Below are 25,017 nucleotides of genomic sequence, written 5' to 3' on the forward strand. Positions count from 1 at the left end.
AAGGGTTTTGGAATGTGACCCTTTGAGTGTGAGCTGTAGATTGGACACCTCTGGCACCGAGCAGAATGTTAGGAGGCCAGACCCTCATGATCACGCCAGAAGACTCCTGTGGTAAATGAGGAACAGCGTTCTAGGGTTAGATGTGGAAAGTGAGAGGCAGAAGCACATGATGACTGGTGGGGGACATCAGCACTTGCAAAGGGAGATGAAGGGAGTGGGAACAATTTGGGATTTAGTGGGGAGCAGCAGCAGCACATGAGGAGTTTGGGTGGGAGCAGCATCACGTGAGGGAGGGGCCATAGTCACTTCAGAAGGGTTGGGGTTTTCAGGGAACTTCACCCACTCCAGAAACTGGATGCAGGAGTAGCTACAGAGCCATCAGGGAGCAACTGGAACCCAGCCACTCTGAGCTCAAAGGGATGACTGTTCGCTGAGCACTGTTTACATGGGGGTGGGAGGGTCAAAGGGAGAAAGAGGCAGGCGTCCTCCTGCTTCATCTGTTGAGTGAGGGTCCCTGAGCCTCAGGAGAAGCTCTGATTGATTGCTTTTTCCAAGGAGGTAAGTTCATTGGGAAGAACAGCCAAGAAGATGGAATTTCTTCACAGACTTGGGGTTTTCCATACAGAGCCCAGAAGTTTCTGAAAACCCATAGTTTGCTGTAGGGTTGGCAGGTCTGAATAATAAGAAAAATAATAAGTGAAAAATTCTTCTGTTCTGTCCACTTATCACTGTAATACCAGTTATACCTAACAACAACTGTTGGAAAACTAAAAGAAAATTACTAAACACAAACAGATGTGTTGGTATAAAAAGTGTAAGAAAGCCATTTGGGAGTTGGTTCTCCGTATTAGTTGGGTTCTCTTTCCCTCTTCAAAACTATTGTTTATTAATTAAAACTTTGAGAATGGCACCAATGTGAGTTGCTATCCCAGGCACTATATTATAAAAAACATTCACTGCTATTTCTATGTTTTTCACAAGTTATTGAAAATTAACAATGAAATAGTTCATTGAACTGAATAGAAAGAAGCAAACATAAAACGCTGCCTAAGGCAACAGCTCTCGATTTTGTTTAACTTTCATCTCTTCTAATAACTGTGATTAGTGACAGAAGAATTATCTGCATTTTCTACATTATCCTCTGCCTTCTCGTGACATTGGGTGGCTCATGAACCTCCTCCAGCTAAGGCATATAATACAACTGAAAGGATGTTTCTCATTCTGATGTGTATTTGATTCTGCAAACTACCATTTCTACAGCAGAGAGGTAAGGGTAATGGAATCATGAGACAGCCAACATTTACTAATATTTGCCACACAGTGGTATTTGAGAGACTGAAGACTTCCCTGCACTTAGAAAAGTAAGTGTGATATCTTCTATATTATTGTGTGGTAACTTGGTAAATACTCACATCTTCCATGGTGAACATTGCATTTGTTTAGTAATGAAGCCTCCATTAGCATTGAAATGCTGCTCAGATTAAATAATCTATGGTGCAAGGCTAAAATTCTTAAGCATAGTTTGCTGAAGAATAACTATACGTTCCTTTGTGTCTGCCACTCTAGCAGAAATTCATTTTTAATTAAATAAAAAGGCAGGTCTCTGTTGAGATATAAGGTTCCTAGTATACCATTTAACCACCTTCATTGCATCAAAACGTGGGAGGAAATTATCTTCCAGTTCCACCTACCAAATCTTCCTTAAAATTGTTTTCTGGTTTCTCATACACTTGGCAAACACCCCCATGAAATTCTTCCTGGAGTGTTAAATATGAGCTTGTCATTGTCAGAGAAAGGCTGGAGTGCTACCTTTGCCTTTTAGATATAAAAATGATTGAGAATTAACTCTTCTAATTTCTTAAAATTCTTCACACAGGGGTCCTTCAGAGCTGCCCCATATTCTGGGCAAGAGAATTCCTTCCTTCACTGTGCATCAGCCTAGAAGCTTACTTGTCTATTTAGAGTATCAATGGACAATCTTTACCTAAACTCCATGTTCATCAGACAGGACTAAGTTCTGCCAGTTAGCTTGAACTAAAGGACAGTTTTTAAACTGTACTGTCTTACAGACATCTGGCAAACAGTCACTTTCACCCATAGGCAAAGGATATGATTTCTGGGGGCCCTCAATCAGGCCACACAAGAATACAGGACTTCTTACTCCCAGACTATTCCTAAGCAGTTATGTGAAACAAGGACACACACCATTACATGGTTAGTACTAAGGTTTGGTGATGTAATGTATTATTCCAAACCAACTATTCCATTATTTTATTTACAAATATACACATGCATGCTTGAGACCAGTCTGAGAGACAATGTGTTTTGTTCTGTTTAGTTTACCAACTGAATTGACATAGTGGATAATAATGTGTTAAAAATTCAGGAGGTGTTGGCAGTCAGACTCCAGAAAATCCATTCATGACAAGACATAGTGTGAATACGCAAGTAACACTTCCATTATCTCTTCCTCTCCAACTTAAAGTATTATAAGGCCCAATTATCCCCATGGTTACCCAGGTTCTGCTCCCATATTTGCACTCACGTGGATCAGGGAAGAATTTTGTAACAAGCAGAGCTGCCCACATAACTCACCTTTCCCAATTTCCGCTCCTCAGCTTTCTGCCTAATCACTATGAAGTTGTTTCTGCTCAACATTGAAAACTTTTTTTCAATGATTAGAAAAGGCTTTCATTTAGATTTAAAAATCACCAAAGCTGGAGCAGATTTTGTTGGTTAGTTTATTATACTCAAATTTCCGGCTTCTTTCATTTCACTTAATGTGCAAATTTTTTTCACACAACTCTAAAGACTACTGATTGAGTCAAACAATTCAAGTTATGTCTAATAAGTACTTTAGGCAAATAGATGCACTGCCTTTTCTATTATAATCTACACAAAAATTTCAAATACCTGGAGAATCTGTTCTGATGTTCATTGTTTCTGATGTAGTGCTATTAGCAATGTACAGAATCAGAGTGAGCATGCCAAATAAAATTTCCTAGCTTTTAGCATGCTTTACTTTGCTAGTCTATTTCTTAATGAAAGCCAGAGGGCAAAAAAGATGAGACTATCTGGGACAAGAAAAAAAATATACTATATTATTCAAATTTTATATAGGCATATCTAAAACGTTAAAAAAACAAAACCCTAGTCATGGCGGACATCTCTTCCTGCTTATAAACATTTTACTTATAATTATAAAATGATCTCCAGTTTACTTATGATCTTGTATAATCAGTGAACATTCTAACACAATCAAATATGATTCAAAGTGCTTAACACAAATAGTACAAAATTATAAATTCATATAAAGCATAGCAGAGCCCATTTTATATGCAACACAAATATCTGCTGATCCAGTTGACGTAATGTTTCAAAAGCCCAAATCATCACAATATTGTTCTCTTGTAGTCTTGTAAGTGAGAATTATATGTACCGGTAAATCCAAACTACATACTATACCATTTCCTATATACTTCATGCATACTTCTAACACTGTTTATGTAACCCTTTACATTTGAATCCATTGACTGGTACCAGATGAAATTAACAGCTGTGGATGCTTGTTTCTATACCCCCTGTCAATTTTTTTGCAGATTGTTACCTGGATATTACTTCATGTCAAATTTACATCTTACAGCATTTTTCATGTCATTGCGGTTGTCTCTTATGATGAGAACTGAATTTCAGGTCCTTTCTCTGAGCCAGAAAATGGAACTGTTGGATTGAACAAGCCAGTAGACTGGGCTAAAACAGAGAAAGCCTGCCAAAGAGTTCGCCACATAAATTTCTTTGTTCTCCAGAATTTTTAAAGCACTTTAGCAGAAGGGAACGAATACAGTCCCAGTCTTCTATATTTCTAGTGGAAGTGGGGAAAATTACCAGGGGAAAGTGGGAGCAGTCTGTACAATTCATTTCCTTCCCTTCCTCCATATGGAGCCAATAAACCATCTACCCATAAGGCCATCCCTACCCCTTAATCTTCCTATAATATTATCAAATTTTATTTTCCCTTTGGATTACTCCTATCTTGAGTGCTTTGACTATGAGGTAGATAAATATTATTTCATCCATCTGTAACATGGATGAAATGAATACATGTCGGAGTTGTGGGACTCACTAATGGAATCCAAAGGTATTGACTCCCAGTTCGCTGCTCTAAACATTAGCACACACTCCCTTTCATAAATGACATCAATCAAAATGGAAATTTGTAGCTATTGAAAGTCTAGTTTTACCAGTTCTTGGACCAGCATTTTAATTATATGGAACCAACTCACTTCATTTTTGTCTAAGTTTACCTTTGATTTATTACATATATTAACAATACTTTGTCATAACTGGAGCTCTGAAATAATTGCTCCTTTGAAGGACTTCAAATTAATAGTTTTCCTGTATACCGTATTGGATCTGTCTGATTTATCTGATGGAAACATATAAGATTGTTGGGATGTATATAGGATATTTGATCATTTTTTCCATATTTTCTTGGGCCTCTGCATTTATAATATAATTTGGATTTTTTTTATCTCTGTCTCTGTGAATGTGACTTGTTATCTGGATATGCATTTGTTAATAGGTTAGACGTGAGCTAGTTCTTTCTCTTTAACATTGTGTTTTTGAGCTGACACATACATTTCTATATTGCTTTATACTACTTTTCATTTTTAGAACTCAATTTAAATTTTGTATTTTTATCTATAAGTTTTTGTACCAGTATAACTATTTTAATTAGGGATGTGAAATTTTTTTAGGAATATAGTTATATCGGTATAACCACTAGTATGGACGCAGTTATACCATCATAAAGGTGCCTAATACTGGTACAGCTTATTTCCCTTTGCATACAGAATATGTGATAAACACCTTTATACCTATATAACTGCATCCACATATTGATATGACTATACTAGTACAATGAAAGCAGTACAGATTTTGTGAATAGAGAAGCCTTAAGATAGATGATTGATCATGGATGAAAAATCTTGAAAGACTGTAACCTGTAGGATACAGAAAAACAGTGATTTAGCATAAATGACCTGATACACACCTCTTTGAAGTTTACATCAAAGACATTTACACTTATAAAGTTTTCGGATGATACCAAGTTGGGAGGGGTTGCAAGTGCTTTGGAGGACAGGATTAAAATTCAAAATGGTCTGGACAAACTGGAGAGATGGTCTGAAGTAAATAGAATCAAATTCAATAAGGACAAGTGCAAAGTAAGTACTTCGCTTAGGAAGGAACAATCAGTTGCACACATACAAAATAGGAAATGACTGCCTAGGAAGGAGTACTGCAGAAATGGATCTGGGATCATAGTGGATAACAAGCTAAATCTGTGTCAACAGTGTAATACTGTTGCAAAAAGAGCAAACCTCATTCTGGGATGTATTAGCAGGAGTGTTGTAAGCAAGGCATGAAAAGTAATTCTTCCTCTCTACTTTGTTGATTAGGCCTCAACTGGAGTATTATGTCCAGTTCTGGGTGCCACATTTCAGCAAAGATGTGGACAAAGTCCAGAGAAGAGCAACAAAAATTATTAAAGGTCTAGAAAACGTGACCTATGAGGGAAGATTGAAAAAATTGGGGTTTTTTTAGTCTAGAGAAGAGAAGACTGAGAGGGGACATGATAACAGTTTTCAAGTACATAAAAGATTGTTACAAGGAGAAGGGAGAAAAAATGTTCTTCTTAAGCTCTGAAGACAGGACAAGAAGCAATGAGCTTAAATTGCCTCGAGTGGTTTAGGTTGGATATTAGGAAACACTTCCCGTCAGGGAGGTTAAGCACTGGAATAAATTGAGGTTGTGAAATCTCCATTGCTGGAAATTTTTAAGAGCAGGTTAGACAAACACCTCTCAGAGATGGTCTAGATAATTCTTGTACTGCCATGAGTGCAGGGGACTGGCCTAGATGACCTCTTGAGCTCCCTTCCAGTCCTACACTTCTGTGATTCTATGATTTTATATCATTCTGGCTATGTGAAGTGGCCTTAATAGGAATAAAGAAAATCAGGCGCAATATGTTCATTAAGGGTCAAATTCAAAACCTTCTAAAATCAATGGATCTAATCAAAGGGTAAGGCACATCTCAATATGAGTAAGGCCTTACTTTCTTACTAAAACGTTGTACTGCTTTAACTACATCAGTACAGTTAAAGTGGTACAATCCCTCTACTGTGGACTAGTTAGATAAGCTTAAAGGTACTTTATACTCGTGTAGCTATTCCCGGTAGAGCTGGTTGAAAGTTAGAATTTCCATGCCACAAACATTCTGAAAAATAAATTTGTTCCATTTCAGAATGACAATTAGACATTTCAAATTTCCTCACAGATGGGAAATCAGAAAAAAAAGATGGCGGTGGTGGTGGTGGGGGGGGGGAGTTTAGAAATAATCCAAATGTTTTGTTTGGAAGTCTTCTAAACAAAATTTTACCTAGTTGCACAAACGCCAAGGCTCCTGGCTCAACTGTGGATGTTTGAGTTTGGGAGCCAGGTCTCCCAGCTCCTGGGCAGGGAACCTGGAAGTCCTGAGAGCCCTGGCACAATCTGGGGTTCTCAAGGCTTCCAAGCTGCTCCTTGCTGCAGAGCCAGGAGATCCCTAACTAGAGCTGTGTATCCCAGGATTTCTGGAGCTGCCAGTCTCTGGGTTCCATTGTAGGGACTCTGGAAGCCCATAGATCTGCTGCAAAGCTGGCAACTAAGGGCTCCCAGGGCTTCCAGGTTTCTGGCTCTGTGGCAGATAGCCTGGAAGACCTGAGTTCCTCATGGCAGTCCACATGGCAGACAGCCCTGGAAACATGGATCCCAGATGGAGCCTGGGCTCCCCAGGAGTCTGCCAAAGGAGCTGACAGGAAAAAGGGCAGGTTTCCTGCCTGTGTTGCATGAGAAGTTTGTTGAAACTGTATGTTTCCTCAGAACATTTAGGTTTAAACAAATCAGTATTTTTTGATGAAAAATTGTTTTGCTGGAAAATTCCCAAATAGCTCTGATTCCCAGAGGGGAAGGGAAATAACAAAACCAGCATAAGGCACCTTTACTCTGATATAGCTGGGTCTGCACTTGGGCTTGTACAATTATAATGCATTGGTAAAAAGCCACACCCCAACTGACATAGCTTTACTTCTATTACTTCCAAGTATGATAAAGGGTAAGGAACACTTTCCATATGAGGACAGACTAAAAAAGATTAGGGCTGTTCAGCTTAGAAAAGAGATGGTTAAGGAGGGATATGATGGAGGTCTATAAAATAGTGAACTGTGTGGAAAAAACTTAATAGAGAGTTATTATTTATCTTTTCCCACAACACAAAAATCAAGGGTCACTCAGTGAAATTAATAGGCAGCAGGTTTAATACAAACAAGAGGAAGTGCTTTTTTACACTAATGCACAATTAACCTGTGGACCTCATTGCCATAGGATGTTGTCATGGCCAAAAGTATAACTAAGTTCAAAAAAGAATTAGATATGTTCATGGACGATAGGTCTATTAATGGCTACTAGCCATCTCCGTGCTCAAAGTGACCCGAAAACTCTGATTTCCTGAAGCTAGGAGGAGATGTAAGAGGTGGATTTTTCCACAGTTGCCCTGCTCTGTACACTCCACCTAAAGCTGTGGTACAGTCTACTGTTGGATACAGAATACTGGGCTAGATGAACTAATGGTCTAACTCCGTGTTCTTCAGTGTTGAGCAGGCCTATGAGCATTGCAATCTGGCCCTTAATGAACACTTTACATGGGCAAGTATGTACAAAAGCAAAGAATCAATGGCTCCTGAATCTCACTCTAGGAAACTGAAAAGTCCCACGCGTTCTCATTAGATAGGGTAACCGGGAGCCAAAGAAATGACCTGCCTGCCAGTGAAATAGGGATCATGAATGTAAGCATCGGGCTAAGTTTTGAAATTTCTATATTCCACATGGGAATTTTGCATGGAAACCAGAATAACCTCAGTTGCAAATATGAAAGCATGTATCAGACTCTATATCATTTACAGGTTTCAGAGTAGCAGCCATGTTAGTCTGTGTCCTCAAAAAGAAAAGGAGTACTTGTGGCAGCTTAGAGACTAACAAATTTATTTGAGCATAAGCTTTCGTGAGCTATAGCTCACTTCCTTGGATGTAAAACTATTTCCCCATGTTTATTTCCCCCACCACCACTGTTCCTCACACATTCTTGTCAACTGCTGGAACTGGCTCACCTTGATTATCACTACAAAAGGTTTCCCCCTCTCCCTCACCTCCCGCTCTCCTGCTGGTAATAGCTCACCTTACCTGATCATTCTTGTTACAGTGTGTATGGTAACATCCATTGTTTCATGTTCTCTGTGTATATAAAATCTCCCCACTGTATTTTCCACTACTTGCATCCAATGAAGCGAGCTGTAGCTCACGAAAGCTTATGCTCAAATAAATTTGTTAGTCTCTAAGCTGCCACAAGTACTCCTTTTCTTATATCATTTATAGTTAGTACAGAGCACAATGTGACTTATTTGATTAAAGGAATATCTTCACTACAGATTTCATAAGCTGCTTGAAAGATATTGCATGAAGGATAACCCTGAATATTTGATTAAAAATAAGTATTTCCCACTTCAAAAGAATATTACCCAGGGTTGTTGTTTTTTTTAACTGCTTAAAATAGCTTTGTTTTTATCTGGCTTTAATTTGAGAAAAGATGCTGTCATGCAGTTATTCATTTTAGTAAGATGTTCATGTTATAGTGTGGTGCATAAACATCATCAGAAACTAGAAACTGGCCAAACTGTGGAGGGTTTTGCTTTTACAAAATCAAAACTGAATTCAGAAATAGTTTAGATCCAGGCCCTATTTTATCTGAAAATACACAGGGCAGGGCAGAGAGGTTGGTCAAATAGTGGTAGGCTCTTGACCATCTTTCCCAAGACCTGTAAGTGAATCCATAAAATAATACCCTAAATGTTATTTAAATTGCCTTATTAAATTAAGAGGACATATTTTAATACATCAGAGAAAAAACATGCATAGCAGCAATTTCTTTGAGTTTCAACTTGTGGCATTCCCTCAACTCCATGTTTTGACATGGGAGTGGGACTCCCTGTATCCTTATAGAGTGAGCAGAATTTCGACCCCATAAGTCATTGGATGATTACACAAGATCCATGATGATATCAGGACACCTGCAAAGGCTCAGGTTGCCATTGAGTCCCTGCCATAGCAGTGAATTAGAGTAGCATTAACTCTTGCTCTGATATCCACAGGAATCGAGCTCTGAGTGCATCTGTTAACCAGGTTCACCCACTCCTATGTATGGGCTCACATTTTTGTGGAGATCCACCCCAAGAAAAATTCAGCAAAGGGGCTTTTGCAGGAGTCCCAGGGAGGAGAGAGAGGAGTGTGTCACAGAGCTGGTGCTCCCTCCTTTCTGGACAACCAAGGTTTGGCTTCCCTCCACTCAAGCAATATGGGGGAGAATCTGGCCTCATATATATTTAATTCCCCTTGATTTAAATGCTGTCATTGATGTGCTCTTGAAACACTTCACTTTTTCAGCTGTAATAAGTTTAGCTTGAACAAAATCCTAAAACACATCAATCACCTAGTTTTCACTCACTGGCCATGCAATGTAATGTTTGTTTTCTTCCCAAGTGCCTGAACAGTTTGAGTTGAGTGTCATGATATTATTTTCCCATTATTTTTACAGGCATGTAGATCATTATCTCATTAGTATGCAACCCTGACTGCCTCGAGCGACCTTATTTTGGTACAAATTTCTTGCATAATACAATATGTCTAAAGGGCTGGATTCTGTTTCATTGGCATGGAGAGAGGGAGAGAAGAATTTCAAATCCCAAATCCTTGGTAAAAGTGGCCAAGTGGTACAAGGTACTACTGTGTGCTGCTAGTAGCTCTGAACCTGCAAGGGAAAAACAGAAGCGGCCATTATCGGAGAGCACAGAGGGTATTATTTCAGACAAGCAGGGATCTATGTTGAACACAATGAGGCAATAAGAATGATTCCTTAGTGTTTTATGAATGTGATAGCAAGATCAAATTATATTATAATTCCTTAATATGCAGGGCTAAATCCTAAGGGGCACAGAGCACTTGCAATTCCTATTGACTTTAGGGTCAGCTTCAGATGTAGAGCACCTTTCAGGATTTGGCTTTTTATTATTAGGTTGCTAAAACTTTAGCAGAATCCTCTTCTTAAGCCCATCTTTTAAAACAACACAGCTAGAGCTGTTTACAAATGATATGCTTCATTTTTTTAGTAGACTTGGCTTAGTTTGCCTGTTGTATTAAACCTATCAAAATGCTGCCTGCACACTGTTGCATTGGTAGGTATTGGCTCCTGGAAATATTAATCAAGTTCCTTGGATACATGCTCATCAAAAACCTTGTGTGGACAGCATAATAATAACAGAGAAAGCTTTTAAATAATATCAATTTTCTTCAATATATAGTGCATAGTTTGGAATAATCTGGCATCTGGTAAAACAATTTTGAAATGCTACAGTTTCTTTTTATCTGTACAGTTTTAAGTTGAAGCATGTCTAATTCACATCCAAAATATTTTATCATCTTTTTTTTTTTTTCATTTAAAAATAAATAAATAAATCTGTGACCTTTCTTGCAATTGGCTGAAACTTTCATACCTTCTGTTCGGGTCTCAAGTAGTTAGAAATGGTTTTAGTTACCTGGACCCATGCATTTCAGTCAACTATGAAGCTTTTGTGTTGCTGTTACCATAAAGGACCATTTCTTTTCTCAAATGGTCAATTAAGTTCATGAAAATAAATAATGAGGAATATACAATTTGTTGGAGGTGCTGTGGGGAGTACGTTGGCATAGGCTCTGATATTTTTTTCTCCATTCTTAATTAATAGAAGTAGCTTTCATCAAACTAGATGGTATTTGTTCATATTCCCCCACCCCTCCTTTTAGGCCACAATTCAGAGTTAACAACATAGCAACTGAGTGTTTGAAAGCTCTTAAAATATCCACAGTGTACTTAAAGTAGCACTCTGTGTTTTTACTTAACTGCTCCATTTGTTTCAGTTTGTATGAAGCACATTATAAAATCTACTGAGGCAGCCGTTTCAGTTGAAAAGCAGGAGACTAAAAGTTCATTTTTCATCAGTAGATAATGTGATAGAGAGAACAAGCAGATGGAGTAAATGAATCAAATGGAACTTATTTCAAAGCATGGAGTAAAGTTAGAGCAATAAGAGGTAAGAGGGTAGTAAAAGTGGCAGAAAGTACTGTATAGCCCATTCCATTCACTTACGCAGGCTGTGGCCATAGAGACATGGTGAATAAGAAAACACCTTATAGACTTACTATGATGCTTCAAAGGCAATATTAAGAAATTCAAGGGTTCTTCTAATTACCTTCTTGACCAAGCCAACTGGCATGCAATCAGAGCTATGACTTTCATGTGATGCTTACTGAATGAACTTAGAATACTCGAGTTGGAATTTAGGATATACAAACATAGGTCCATAGACTTGCAAGTTTTTTGTCAACAGGTTGTTTTTTCCAAAGGTCAACACAGGCGTTACAATTAAAAGACAAAAGAATGTGTCGTGTAAAGTGTATAAAATGCATCTATACTGGAGCTTTATAGAACTGTTGGTCCAGATTCTTTGTGAAACCCAAATAGGCATATAAATGAGGCCCAATGTCTTTTATAGTTGCTTACATACTCATAATAAATTTTGATTTGTATCCAAATTGCATATACCTGAAGTGAATAAAAGATTGTTATTAGAGTGAGTCAAAAATATAAAAGAATTTTTTGGGAAAAAATTGAAAATCATGTTAGTTCTGCAGGTTATAAAAAAACATTTTTGGTTTTTAAATTTTCCATTTTTTATTATTTTTGTTGTGTGTGTTTTGATGTTTGACTTTTTATGTGTATAAAAAGAGGAGAAAAAAAACTGATTTTTTTTCAAAAATAAAAAAAAAAGAAATTTACAACTTTTATTTAGAAATTTATTTATTAAGAAATGTATAAACTTTTCATTCAAAAACTTTTGACCATCTCTAGAACTTATCATTATCATTATTTATTGTATTATTATCAGATTTTGTTACTTCTGACCTCAGATAGTTTCTTAAATGGGACCATTTTAATACATTTACAAATGCAATTTTTTTTAAAAACTAATGCTTTAAGTTTAAAATAAAGAAAATGGTAGTGTTTACAATGCAATTTTAATACTGGCATTTGAAGTGTGGAGAAATCATTCCAAAGAGAAATACTATAGTGGAGCTCCTTTATTAAACACTAAGTACAGGGCACTGGAAAAGATTGGGTTTAGGTCATGAGAAGACACAAAGTAGAGGCACAAACCCGAAAGGGCTATTTCTGATGCCAGAACTGTACATGAGGGGCAAAAATGTAAGGGGGTCTGCTGGGTGACTCAAGGAAACAGAAAGAGCCAGCTTGGGCCGGTGAAGGCCAACTGGTGAGAGCTGACTTGATGTGTGAGTCAGGAGCAGGAGGCCTAGGCCATCTCTACATAACGCAGGAGAGTTCCCAATCAAGTGTTGATCTTGCACAGACTGGGATGTCATATGACCTGGTCCTTGCTCATGGATTGTCTGCTGAAGCACACATGCAGCATCACAGGCTCTGTCTGAGGACTTAACTCACAAAACGTAGCAGGATGTAAGGGCAGGTGGCTTTAGGCTGCTTTAATTATACCATGGAGTTGTCTGCACAGCCAGCCCAGGATTGAAGAAACACAAAGGTGGCTTAAATCCATCTTGGCAACCCCCTTCTGAGTGACTGTGCGGATTCCTCACAGCCAAGAAACTGGGCCTTACATTTAATGTTAACTAACATAATAAATAGCTTCAGAGCTATAGAAGTTAGTAAATGTCAAATAAAAATCCTGAGAAGCCATGAAAAAAAGGTAAGGAGCAGGTGGTGTATATATCATTCAGAAAACATCACTTAGAAAGAGCATTTCATAAAAAAAAATACCAGACCCAGTGAGCAGTAAATGTTCAGCATGTCAAATGTATTGATCACAACAGCCCAAAGAACTACTACATCAGCAAGTGCTAGAAAGACTTTGGCAAAATCTTTAACTCTGAAGGAAAAGGCTGTATTGTGGTCTTTGACCACGGTTTGTCTTTGTGTTTGGGTGGTTAATGTAGGGACTAAACACCAAAGCCATATTTGTATGGAAAAATTGTAAGTTAATCGACATGCCAAAACTGGGTCATTTTTGCACTATTCCTGGTAAAAGGAAATAACTAGGATTTCAGCATTTCTGTGCCAATATGATAGAGACATTTTCAAATTTGAAAATTTTATGAAGTTTTACATTTCCATCTTTAAAACACAGTTTAAATACACACTAATGGATACTATTGTCAGACACACACAAATTTAACTTTGCCCCTTAGTTTATTCTATAATGAAAATATGTTGTGGTAAATATAATGTTGTTTTTTATATATTTCTCATGCTCCCCAGGAATATCCAGGATTGTGAAGCACCTCACCACCATCGGCACTTAGTGTAAAGCCATCTTGTCTGTGCCTACTGTGGATCAGCTCTCTGAAACCACCAGACCCTGGAAGTATAAAAAATACATTCCAGGCCTCCCCAGCCTCCCTCGCTGTATGGTTTTTAATGACAAGCTAATCTGTGTGTAAAATACCTTATTTAAATTAACCTAAGCCATACCTGGCAGGACATTAAAGGATTTTATGATGAACACATCTGGTGTTTAACTTGTGCAGAAGTAAGCTCTCTAGTCAGTTTATATCTGAAACAGAATTCTGGTCCGCTAGCCCTACAACCTACCATGTAGAAGAAGTACATAGCATGGTGTGAGAAGTAAACTAGCTCTAGAAGAGAACAGAAAAAGAAGGAAAATAGCAATAAAGACTGTAGACAGAAGGAACAAAGCAACAATGGTGGCAGGATCTCATCAACCTGCCACTCTTCCATTTCCCAGAGAACTTCAACTTTAACAAACCTTCACAATGGACAGATTGGAAACAATATCTGAAAGATTTTGCATTGCTACCAAGCTCCACAAGGAAATTGGAGGTTTCAGAGTAGCAGCCGTGTTAGTCTGTATCCACAAAAAGAAAAGGAGTACTTGCGGCACCTTAGAGACTAAGAAATTTATTTGAGCATAAGCTTTCGTGAGCTACAGCTCACTTCATCAGATGCATTCAGTGGAAAATGCATCAGACGAAGTGAGCTGTAACTCATGAAAGCTTATGCTCAAATAAATTTCTTAGTCTTAAGGTGCCACAAGTACTCCTTTTCTTTTTAAGGAAATTGGAGGTATCTTTTTTTAATTTATGCTATGGGGAAGCAGGCAGAGCTTATCTATAAATCCTTTGACTTTACTGAAGACAGTCACAAAAGGAAAACCTACCTTATGAGAGGAGACTCAAAGAACTTGTCTTTTTTATCATAACCAAAAGAAGTCTGGAGGCAATAGGATTCCTCTCTATAAATATATCAGAGGGATAAATCCCAGAGAGGTAGAGGAGTTTTTTAAGTTAAGCACCAATGTGGACACAAGAACAAATAGATATAAACTGGCCATCAACAAGTTTAGGCTTAAAATTAGGTGAAAGTTTCTAACCATCAGAGGAGTAAAGTTATGGAACAGCCTTCCACGGGAGCACTGAGGGCAAAAAACATAACTGGTTTCCAAACAGCGCTTGATATGTTTATGGAGGGGATGGCATGATGAGATTGCCTACAATGGCATATAGCTGATCTGTGACTGCTAGCAGCAAATATCTCCAACAGCCAGTAATGGGAAATTAGATGGTGAGGATTCTGAGTTACTACAGAGCATTCTTTCCCAGGTGTGTGGCTGGTGGGTCGAGCCCACATGTTTAGGGTCCAACTGATTGCCGTATTTGGGGTCAGGAAGAAATTATCCCCTGAGTCAGATTTGCAGAGACAATAGGGGTTTTTCACCTTCTTCTGCAGCATGAGGCACTGGTCACTTTCTGGTTTAAAGGAGTGTAAATGGTGGGTTCTCTGTAACTTTGTGTCTTTATACCATGATTTGAGGACTTCAGTGACTCAGCCAGAGGTTAGGGATCTATTACAGGAGTAGGTGAGTGAGGTTCCATGGCCTGCAATGTGCAGGAGGTCAGACTAGATGATCATGATAGTCCCTTCTATCTTAAAGTCTAGGAGACTATGAAAGAGTTCTGGTTATGTTTTGATACATATTATATACCACAGAGAAATATGGTTTATGAAAAAGCATGTTCCAGCCAGAGAATACAAGAACTAGGGGAAAATGTTGAATGTTTTATAAGAGTTCTGCATACATTGGCTGAAAACTGTGATTTTCGGGAATGCAAAACATGAAGATATCAGAGAAAGGCAGGTTATTGAGTTAACAGATAACAATCTTTCACAGCTGCTACAATTGAAGACAGACTTAACCCTAGCCACAGCTATACAGAAAGCAAAGCGGTCTGAACTAGTCATACAACAGAACAAAAGGCAGGAGCAACTTGAAAAAAACTGACACTAACTTAGAAGCTATAAACAGACACTTGAGCCCTGCAACCTACTGTGTACAAGAAGTACATGACACAGGTAGTGTTAGGCACACACCAATCCCCGAGTTCTTAGACCATTTCCTGCAGTGTCCAGCTCCTTATTCACTGAATACTCCCAGAATTACTGGACCTGCTGTTCCCAAAATAACAGTACATATCAAGATTCAATTCATAATCACCACATTGCTTAACATTTGAGCACTTACATATTTATAGTGAAATCAAGAATAACTGTATTATCAAAGAACAGAGATTCAAGTGATAGTGAGTAAAAATATTGGAAACAAATAGTTACATACAAAACAAAACCATAACATGCTTTCTAGAGGCTAAACTTAACTAACAGGTTAACCTCCTATCTAAAGAAGTTTATCTTACCCGAAGTTCTCTTCAGCATTTTCAGTGAAGCCTGGTTGAGAATTCTTTTTCACAAAGCAAACTCACTGCCCACTTTCTTCCTCAGTGAAGGGTGCCAGGGTGTCTTCTTTTCCCCACCAAATATAGTAGGGCAGGTGAGCTCCAGATAGGGTTTTCCCATACCCACTGTTTTCTCTTCATATTAATTTCTTTCTGAAGTCCCTGCCAGCCCTTCATTTGCATTTGAATTAGACTGGTGAGTAGCAACCCATTGTGTATGAGGCCACACTTGTTTTCCCTTTAAACAAATAGATGGATAACATCTCTTGTCTGACAGAAAACATGTTTTTTACTTTTGTGGGTGACCAGTTCCCAGAGATAGACTTTAAGACAGTATTTTCAATATATACATATAACTCCTCACAGAGTGTCTATAAAAATATTTTACAATGATATTAATGACCTGAGTGAAAAAGGCTTTTATTCAAGAACTCACATGATACTCTTTTTGTGAACTAGAATGTATATACCAGAGTCAGAAGATTCCTGTAACCTGTGTGTATTCAGCCTGTTCCCCTGGTCACTAGGCAACAAGAGGTTCCTGTGTCACAATATTATTAAGAGTCAGAGTGTGTTGTAAACATGTAGGGGCATAGCAAGAAGGAATCCATCAACATAAATGCTGGCCATAATCGTAGCCCTGACTCACAAAGTCATGGGGGTTGCACCCGTATGTGCAGATGTTAGAATTTATTATGTATGCACACTTGAGCGACTATACAAACTTGTGTGTGCATGTACAAAAACAGAAAAACATAGGCCAGTGTATGAAAATCAAGCCCACTGTATATATTAGAATACAGATGAGGCAATCTAAAAAGAACTATTATACAGATCAGCATATGTAATCTACTTCATGTAGATTATAAAATACACAACACTGCAGGTGAATGCTGGCTCCACTGAAGTCAGTGGAAAAACTTGTGTGGGCTTCAATGTGACTTAGAATTTTACCATGTCATGAGGATGTGGAGAACTGCATGGTCTAGCAGACAGGGCATTGGACAGGGAATCAGGAAACCTAAGTTCCATTCCTACCTCTGCTGTGTGACCTCTGCTTCCCCTCCCATCCTTTGTTTTGTCTTATCTAGCCAAATTGCAAAGTCTTCAGAACAGGACTGGCTCTTAGTGTGTGTTTGCACAGTGCCTAACATTGATGCTGGCTGGGTCCCACTACCTGATCTCATTTGGGACCTCTAAGTGCTACTGTAATATAAATAATAATAATATCAACATATAATAATTAAACAAAAGGAAAAGGAATCAGCCAATGTATATATGCAAATATATAAAAATGAATGTCCATAGTACATTTAATGTAGGTTTCCCATTGCCAGAAGTACTCTCTATTCCTTTTTATATATGTGCTCCCTTCTGAAATGGCCGACTTTTCATAACTTAGAAAATGCCTTTCATGAGGCTAGAAAATAAAATACACTTTCCTCAATTATCCTTCCACAATGCCATGGAAGTGGACCGCATCTATTAAGGAGATATAATGTCAAAATGTAGGAAAAGCTACGGTTTTGATACAGGATCAGAAAGCATGAAGGAAAGTAATGACACTTCATAAACTTGGCTAGTCATCCAAAACCGAGGAGTATCAGACCACTACAATCAGGAAGTTAGCAGTATGTTTCTCTCTCTCGCTCTCGGTTTTATTTTAAAGCAGTATTGCAAGCTTAACTTCAGCCTTAAATCCTGGGAAAATCTTTGATTCCAACGTGATAATACAGAAAACTATGTAGTAAGAAAAAAGCCAGAGGTGGGAATCCAATTTTTTCAGCATTTACTAGTCATGAAAGTAGAGATTATTCTCTCCTGTCCCCACAACCCCCGTAACCAGCGATGGGTAATCAAGGTCTCAATCCTGCAAAATATTGAGCATCACCTGAAAGGTGCTGTGCACTTAGACCTGAACCTATTCCCATTATAGTCACTGGGATCATTGCCATTCACTTCAGTGGAGCAGAGGAGAAATAGGATACTCAGAACATCACAGAACTGAGCCATAATCTATCAAAGTTGTTTTTTAAATGGTAAACTAGTAATAGATGTGTAAGTCCTCTGGCCAGAAGCCTGAGAGAGAAGGGAACTCATGCTTCACCTGTGGCTGAAATGTGAGAAGAGCAGCCCACAGCTGCTTAAGAATTGCAGATGGGCAGGGGATCCACTGACGGGGGACCCCTCTTGCCAGCATCTGTTGCAGAGCAAGGGGGGTTGACCGAATGGGCCAGGCCTCATTCACATTTCAGTTCTGTGATGGTTTAGGGCACTGTGGTAGAAATTCAGCTAAGTTTTATGTTTGGAGGCAATGAAATACAGTTGACCTTGTTGGGAAATACAAGGCAAAAACATTGACACTGAATGTGCCTGGGGTCACAGGGAGTGTGGACAGAGCAGAGATATGGAGAGAGGAGGAAAAATGTTTGTGAGTGCTACTGGGAATACTTCTCTGGTGGTGAGGACTCTGTCAAGGGTTTTAGATACTGATCTCTCCCAAAGAGCTGAGTTGAGACTTCTGAACAGTGCAATGGCAGTAGTTTGGTGGGAATGATGGTGAAGAGTGGCAGCAGCAGGAGTTCTTCTGAGGTGGCACATGGCTTAGAGTGTCAGGACCACTTTCTAGGTGATGGGTAGCCCAGCAGCAGCCGAGCTAGGCAGCTTGGCTGAAACCACAGAGAGCAGCCACCTACCCAAGGTACTCTTGTGAGGGTTTCCCTACCCAGCAACTAAAGCTGAAATCACTCTACCTGGGTTAGGTAGTTGAGCCCCAGAGCAGTCCAGGCAGCACTGACCTGCTAGGAACCTTGGACTTCTCCAACCCAGGACAGCTACCAATGAGTGGGGAACTGAGGATCAAAAAATGCCAAAAACACATCAGACACTCACAATAGCCAAAGGAAGGTTGGGACTAAAGTTAAGATATCCTGGGGGTTGGAGTCTTTCATCATAGCATTTGTTAATTTCTATTTATTTTCAAATTTATTCTCTTGTTTTTCTACTCCTTTCTGTGGTTTCCCCCACCCCTGATAAAGTTCTGTTTGTTGTAACCTCTCGACTCAATGTTTGTGAGTGCGGAAGAATTGCCCATCAGGGGTGCCCAGGGTGGTGTATGTAGTTTCCCAGGTTTCTGGGTGGGGCCTCAAGCTGGCATAAATTTTGTCTTTATGGAAAGCCCTAGAAAACCAAATCTGGTCCTTTTAGCTGCTGTCAACATCTGGCAGAAGGGTTACAGATGGAACATAAACATGTAGATAGCTGACTAGTGAATGCAAGTCTAGATATCCCAATCTTTGTGCGTCTTTCTCCATATGTTTTGATAATTTTAGATTTCCCCCATGCTTAATACTGGAGTTGTGAGGCCAAATACCCCAATAAGAAACTATATGTTCCCTACACATTCTTCTACTCAGCTCTTCCTGTATTTATATTCTGTTGTGTAGGCTTGGTATATAATAACATCCACTACATAAAAATGTTATATTGTTGTCACATTAATTCATGCTTATCAAATGCACTAATATATAAAGATGTATTAGATAATATAAAGTATACAGCTGCAATTATTTAAATTTGTTATGCTCTAAATATTTTGGTACTAATTTAATTAATCATTGGCAAACACTTTGTAGAGCTTAAGAATTGCTAATTATTGTTTTTTAACAAAAAACCTTAGAGTGAGGGACAAACATCAAACTGTTTATGAAGTTTGTTCAGTTAAGTTTCCAGAAGTTCAGATGGTTATGGGAAGTTTGCCCTTCTTTGTCACCCTTCCTGTATCATGAAAACAGTCTTGTGTGATGCACTGATGTGATGCACTGGTCAGTGAGTGTCACAGGTGCACTTCAACTTTTTTGTGCTGGATGCCCCTGTTTCAATCACAAGCTGATATTATGGATAACAAGAAAACAATTTAACAGAGCCACCAATATTCTGTACCACTGCATACTGACTCCAAATGAGCCCTGCCTATATTAATAATAATTAAAATAATAAATTACATATTATAGGTGTTCAGTAGCCTTTGTTAGAAGAGTTATTTTTGGTTAGTATCTAAAGGACAGAGACAAGCTCACAAGATCATAGATACCACAGTTCTACAATGTGCATTCTTTTCGGCTGTGTCAGAAAACTATAATTTGGTGAGACATGAGAAATGGAGCACCCTTTCCTCCCTTGGAGGTGGTCATTCCAGATCAGAACTGAGGATCACTTGCTGGTACCCATGTTGTCTTATTGAATAATAAAGTAGAGAACAGTGCATATTTCCTATATGAAGATTTTAACTTTTAGCCTGATTTCCAAGAATTCAGCTTCCCAGGTTCATAGAGGCAAAATGTTGTTCATGTGCCCATAATGAAGTCAGTAGGAAAATTTAAACAAACCTAAACAAAATGTTAATTAAAAATTATTTGCAAAATTATTTTACATCTTCTGACCAACTCTATCAATTATCCTAACTGCATGCATGGATACCACATACGCATACAGACAGACATTTGTTCATATAATCATGATAATTGTAAATGTATGCACTTAGACAAGTCATTTTTTCATTCAGCCTTAGATGATTTATCTTTCAAAAAATCAGGCCACAATCTAGAAAATTTCTGATTGTTCAGCATATGCAGTCATACACAGATTTTTTGTGTGCTGCTGTGGTTGTTGATGTAGCTAGTGTGCCTGCCAAGCCACATGCAGACATCAAACCCGTAGAAATCAAACACAAATATCGTATACCACAAATGAAGAAAAGTTCATGAAAATGATCAGAAACAGTTTAAATTCCCACACAACCAAAAGTTTAGCAATTCATGTAAGTCTTCTTCATTGTCTTTTTGTCCTTGCTAGAGTGTAGCCATAAAAAAAAAAAAAGCAGATAGCAACCTTCACTCATAGACTTCAGCATTCTTTTTCATTCTTACATGATATATAATATTATCCTTCACCTCTTTCATTTCCTTTTAGCCAACAATATTGAAATGTTCAAATGGAAAGAAAATGAGTAGTACAATAAAAATGGTTAATAAAGGTCAAATCACCTTATTCAAAACCATCATTTACAGTTTGGAGGGAAAATGTATCTGCTCTTTTTCTTGCAATCCATATTTTCTGAAACCAGTAGAAAAATTCACATGACATGCTGGCAGTTTCACTCTCGGAGGGATAAATCATAATTCCCATTTGAAGTGCAGTCACTAAGGTAACAATGTTGTTAGTGGCTACTATACCGCACAAGGAGGATGCAAAAGATGTAAATTATCTGTGTGTCAATTACTGCTCTATGCTTCCCATTGCAAAACACCAATCTTCATACATCCCAGTCATCACTCTGTTTTTAACATCTGGAGTTACAGTATGTAACCTTATAGTGTGTAAATAATTGGTGATTATTTATGGTATACATTGAAAACAGGGAGGAATGATAAATAACTAAAATGGCATGTAGTGATGCCACACTCTAAATCTTTTCTCTTTCTGCATTTCTCTTTCCTTCATCTTTATTAGTAAGTACAGGTGCTTAAAAAGAGGATTTCAGTTTCATCTGCCTATTTTCCACCAGCCTTTAATTTGTGACGTCACATTTGGTTGCTATGGACATGATCTCCATGTTACAGCAAACAGAGGATTATGATAACTTCAGATTGGAAATAAGAAGCGGGGGTTGATGAACCCTTAAGAAACAAAAAATATTTTTAATGCAAATTATGAGAGACAAAAAACACAGAAGATAATTGAAATTCTCAGAACTGGTTTACAGGGTTTTTTTCTTAAACGCTTGCCGCAAGAGTTGGCAACTCTTTAATATGTTTACATTTATTAATTTTTGAAGTATTTAATAAAGGGTCTGGGGATATTTACTGGAACAGTAATGAAACTCAGATAACATACAATTTACCAGTAGCAGACTTGCAGAGTTTGATAAGGCAAATTCCCTTTGACTTCTTCTATGGAGTCTTGCATGTCCAGGAGTAGATCATGGCCACTCTTTCCTTACAGAATTACCACCACTGAGGAAGATGTGAGTGAAAACTATTTCCTTTCTCAGTTTGGCATGTTAGCTAACACAAAAAACACCCCATATTTTACATCATCAGTCCAGTAACAGACCTTTCACACTGGGACTAGACAGGTCACGTTTTTATCAAAGAACAAATATAGACCTATTAGTGTCTATACTTTAGAACTGCCTATACAGTATATTGGAAATATAATTAAAGGAACTCAAGGCAGGTGCATATTGTTAATTAGCATCTGCAGCAGATATCTCACTGTTGATATCAGGAAAGTGACATGGCGGGAAAAATCACAAAACACCACATGAAGACAGAGATTGCTGCAAAAGTCAGGCAGACAAACACTTCAGCTAGTTGAACTAAATTGGATAAAGTAAGAAATGGCCTGAACTTAGGTTAAAAAGTAAAAATAAAGCGCTTCTGAAATATCTGAGGGGCTCCCTTTTTTTTTCCTTGATTTTGTGTTTCTTAGTTTCAAACTGGACAAGCAGTCATCCCATGTAGTCACTGATTATGGAAAGGTCAAAAAAGTTGAAAAGAGCCTACTCCTTACCTTAAGCTCCTGAAAAGGCACAATGCACAATTACAGTCCTTGTGCTCAGGGGTCAAGCAGAGCTAATACTTAAAATGAGACAGGGAGATGAGATGTCATGCCTTTTCCATAGTGCACCAGCTAGCTGTACTAACCTCCCATAGTGGGGAGCACAAACAGAGAATGTCCGTGCTGGGAAAATGCATTGTGTTAGAAAATGTGTTCACTAACACAATATTAAACATGACTTTGGCCCAGATCCACTGAGGGACATAGGCTGAGTGACATAGGCTGAGGGACATAGACTGAATCCTGAGCATCACAGAGCCTAATTTTTAGGAACCTAGAAAATCACAGGAACAACACTGCTACCCACAAAGTCTGAGTTAGACACCCAGCCTCCCTACTCAATACATAGGCAGAGATAGGTGCCTAACAATGCAATCCACAAAATCCAGCACATTAGGCAGGGAACCACCTAAATTTGCCAATAGGAGATGCTGACCAAAGGGTTGAGTCCTACCCAAATCCCTCCCTCTCACAGACATAGGTGCAGGGAGATGCTTCTTTGTGCTTAGCAATCCACAACATGAATCTCTCTCCCAGTCTTTGGCATCTTAAGAGCCTAAGTTGTTCCTTAACTAAATGAATCTGGTACCTGCCTTGCTTCACCCAAAACAGCTATTGCAGGTGGTGATGGTACACACCTTATAACTCACCTGGGAAATGGAAGATCTAGGTTCAAGTCCTGTTTCTCTTCCGTGGGTGGGGGGGAAGAAAGGATTTGAACAGGGATCTCCCACTTCTCAGGAGAGTGGTCTAACCATTGATCTATGAGATATTCTGATGTGCGGTCCCTCAGTCTCTCCTGTTCAAGCTGTTCCACTGTGGCTAAATAGTTAAAGGATGATTGGAGCAGAGGGATTGCACGTTGGGTCTCCCACCTTTTGTGCAGGTGCCCTAACCACTATAGAGTCACACTACCTATCTCCCCACTCCATGAATACAAAGGCTATTTCAATATGTATCAACAATGGAATAATCATTTGGCCAGAAAAAGAACAGATGAATGCCTGTATTTGCCCAGTTCGTGGATTGCACTGCGGGTTCAACAAGAGATAGGTGTCCGGGTGCCTAGACTGAAGCAGCAGTGCACATGTCTAGAGGCAGAAACATAGGCACACAGGGAAGCTTTACCCTTGAAAACTTAGATATGAAGCGAGTTTAGGCACCTTAGAATTTGGTGGGAGTTTTATGGATCACAATGAAGCCTAAAACTGAGATTTAGGCATCTAATCCCAAATTAGACACTGGTAGTGTTAGTTAATGTGTTTTTAACACTATGAATTTTGCGAATACAGACAAGCCCTTAATGTACAGAACAGAGACTTGGCCAGGCACAAAAAAGGAAATCAGTAAGCTCTCCACCATGGAAATGAAGATGTTGAGATGGCCAAATGGTTGGACACTCCATGTGGACACTCCATGGTAGGAAATGAAATGAGGTTGTAAGAGGCCTAATTCTGGTTGCTGCAATTGAAGTTAAATTGAGAGCGGCTAGGCTACACTGATATGGGCACATCAAGCTGAGACCAAAAAGTTATACAAGTAGGATGACTCTTGCAATGACTGAGGAGAGAAGATGACCAAGGGTGAAACCAAAGACTCAATACATGGACTCAATATCAATGGATCTTAGAGAGATCAATCTGCATGACAGCTTGGTGTACAATCACAAGTTTTGGAAGAAGCCTATAAAAGTCACAAAAAGAAAAGGAGTACTTGTGGCACCTTAGAGACTAACCAATTTATTACCAGCAGGAGAGTGAGTTTGTGTGTGCATGGGGGTGGGGGGGATGTGAGAAAACCTGGATTTGTGCTGGAAATGGCCCACCTTAATTATGCACATTGTAGGGAGAATGGTCACTTTGGATGAGCTATTACCAGCAGGATAGTGAGTTTGTGTGTGTGGTTTTTGGGAGGGGGGTGAGGGGCTGAGAGAACCTGGATTTGTGCAGGAAATGGCCCAACTTTATTATCATGCACATTGTGTAAAGAGTTGTCACTTTGGATGGGCTATCACCAGCAGGAGAGTGAATTTGTGTGGGGGGGTGGAGGGTGAGAAAACCTGGATTTGTGCTGGAAATGGCCCACCTGATGATCACTTTAGATAAGCTATTACCAGCAGGACAGTGGGGTGGGAGGAAGTATTTTTTCATATTCTCTGTGTATAAATAAAGTCTGCTGCAGTTTCCACGGCATGCATCCGATGAAGTGAGCTGTAGCTCACGAAAGCTCATGCTCAAATAAATTGGTTAGTCTCTAAGGTGCCACAAGTACTCCTTTCCTTTTTGCGAATACAGACTAACACGGCTGTTACTCTGAAACCTATAAAAGTCACCAACCCCGAATAGGTATGTAGCAAGAAAGAAGAAAAGGCAGAAGGAGAAGGTGATGACAATGAGCCTTTAAAGGATGGTCCAGCAGCTGCCTTCCTTG

This window comes from Lepidochelys olivacea (genome assembly GCF_965140295.1).
Source record: "Lepidochelys olivacea isolate rLepOli2 genome assembly, chromosome: 5".
In the NCBI taxonomy this organism is placed as follows: domain Eukaryota; kingdom Metazoa; phylum Chordata; order Testudines; family Cheloniidae; genus Lepidochelys; species Lepidochelys olivacea.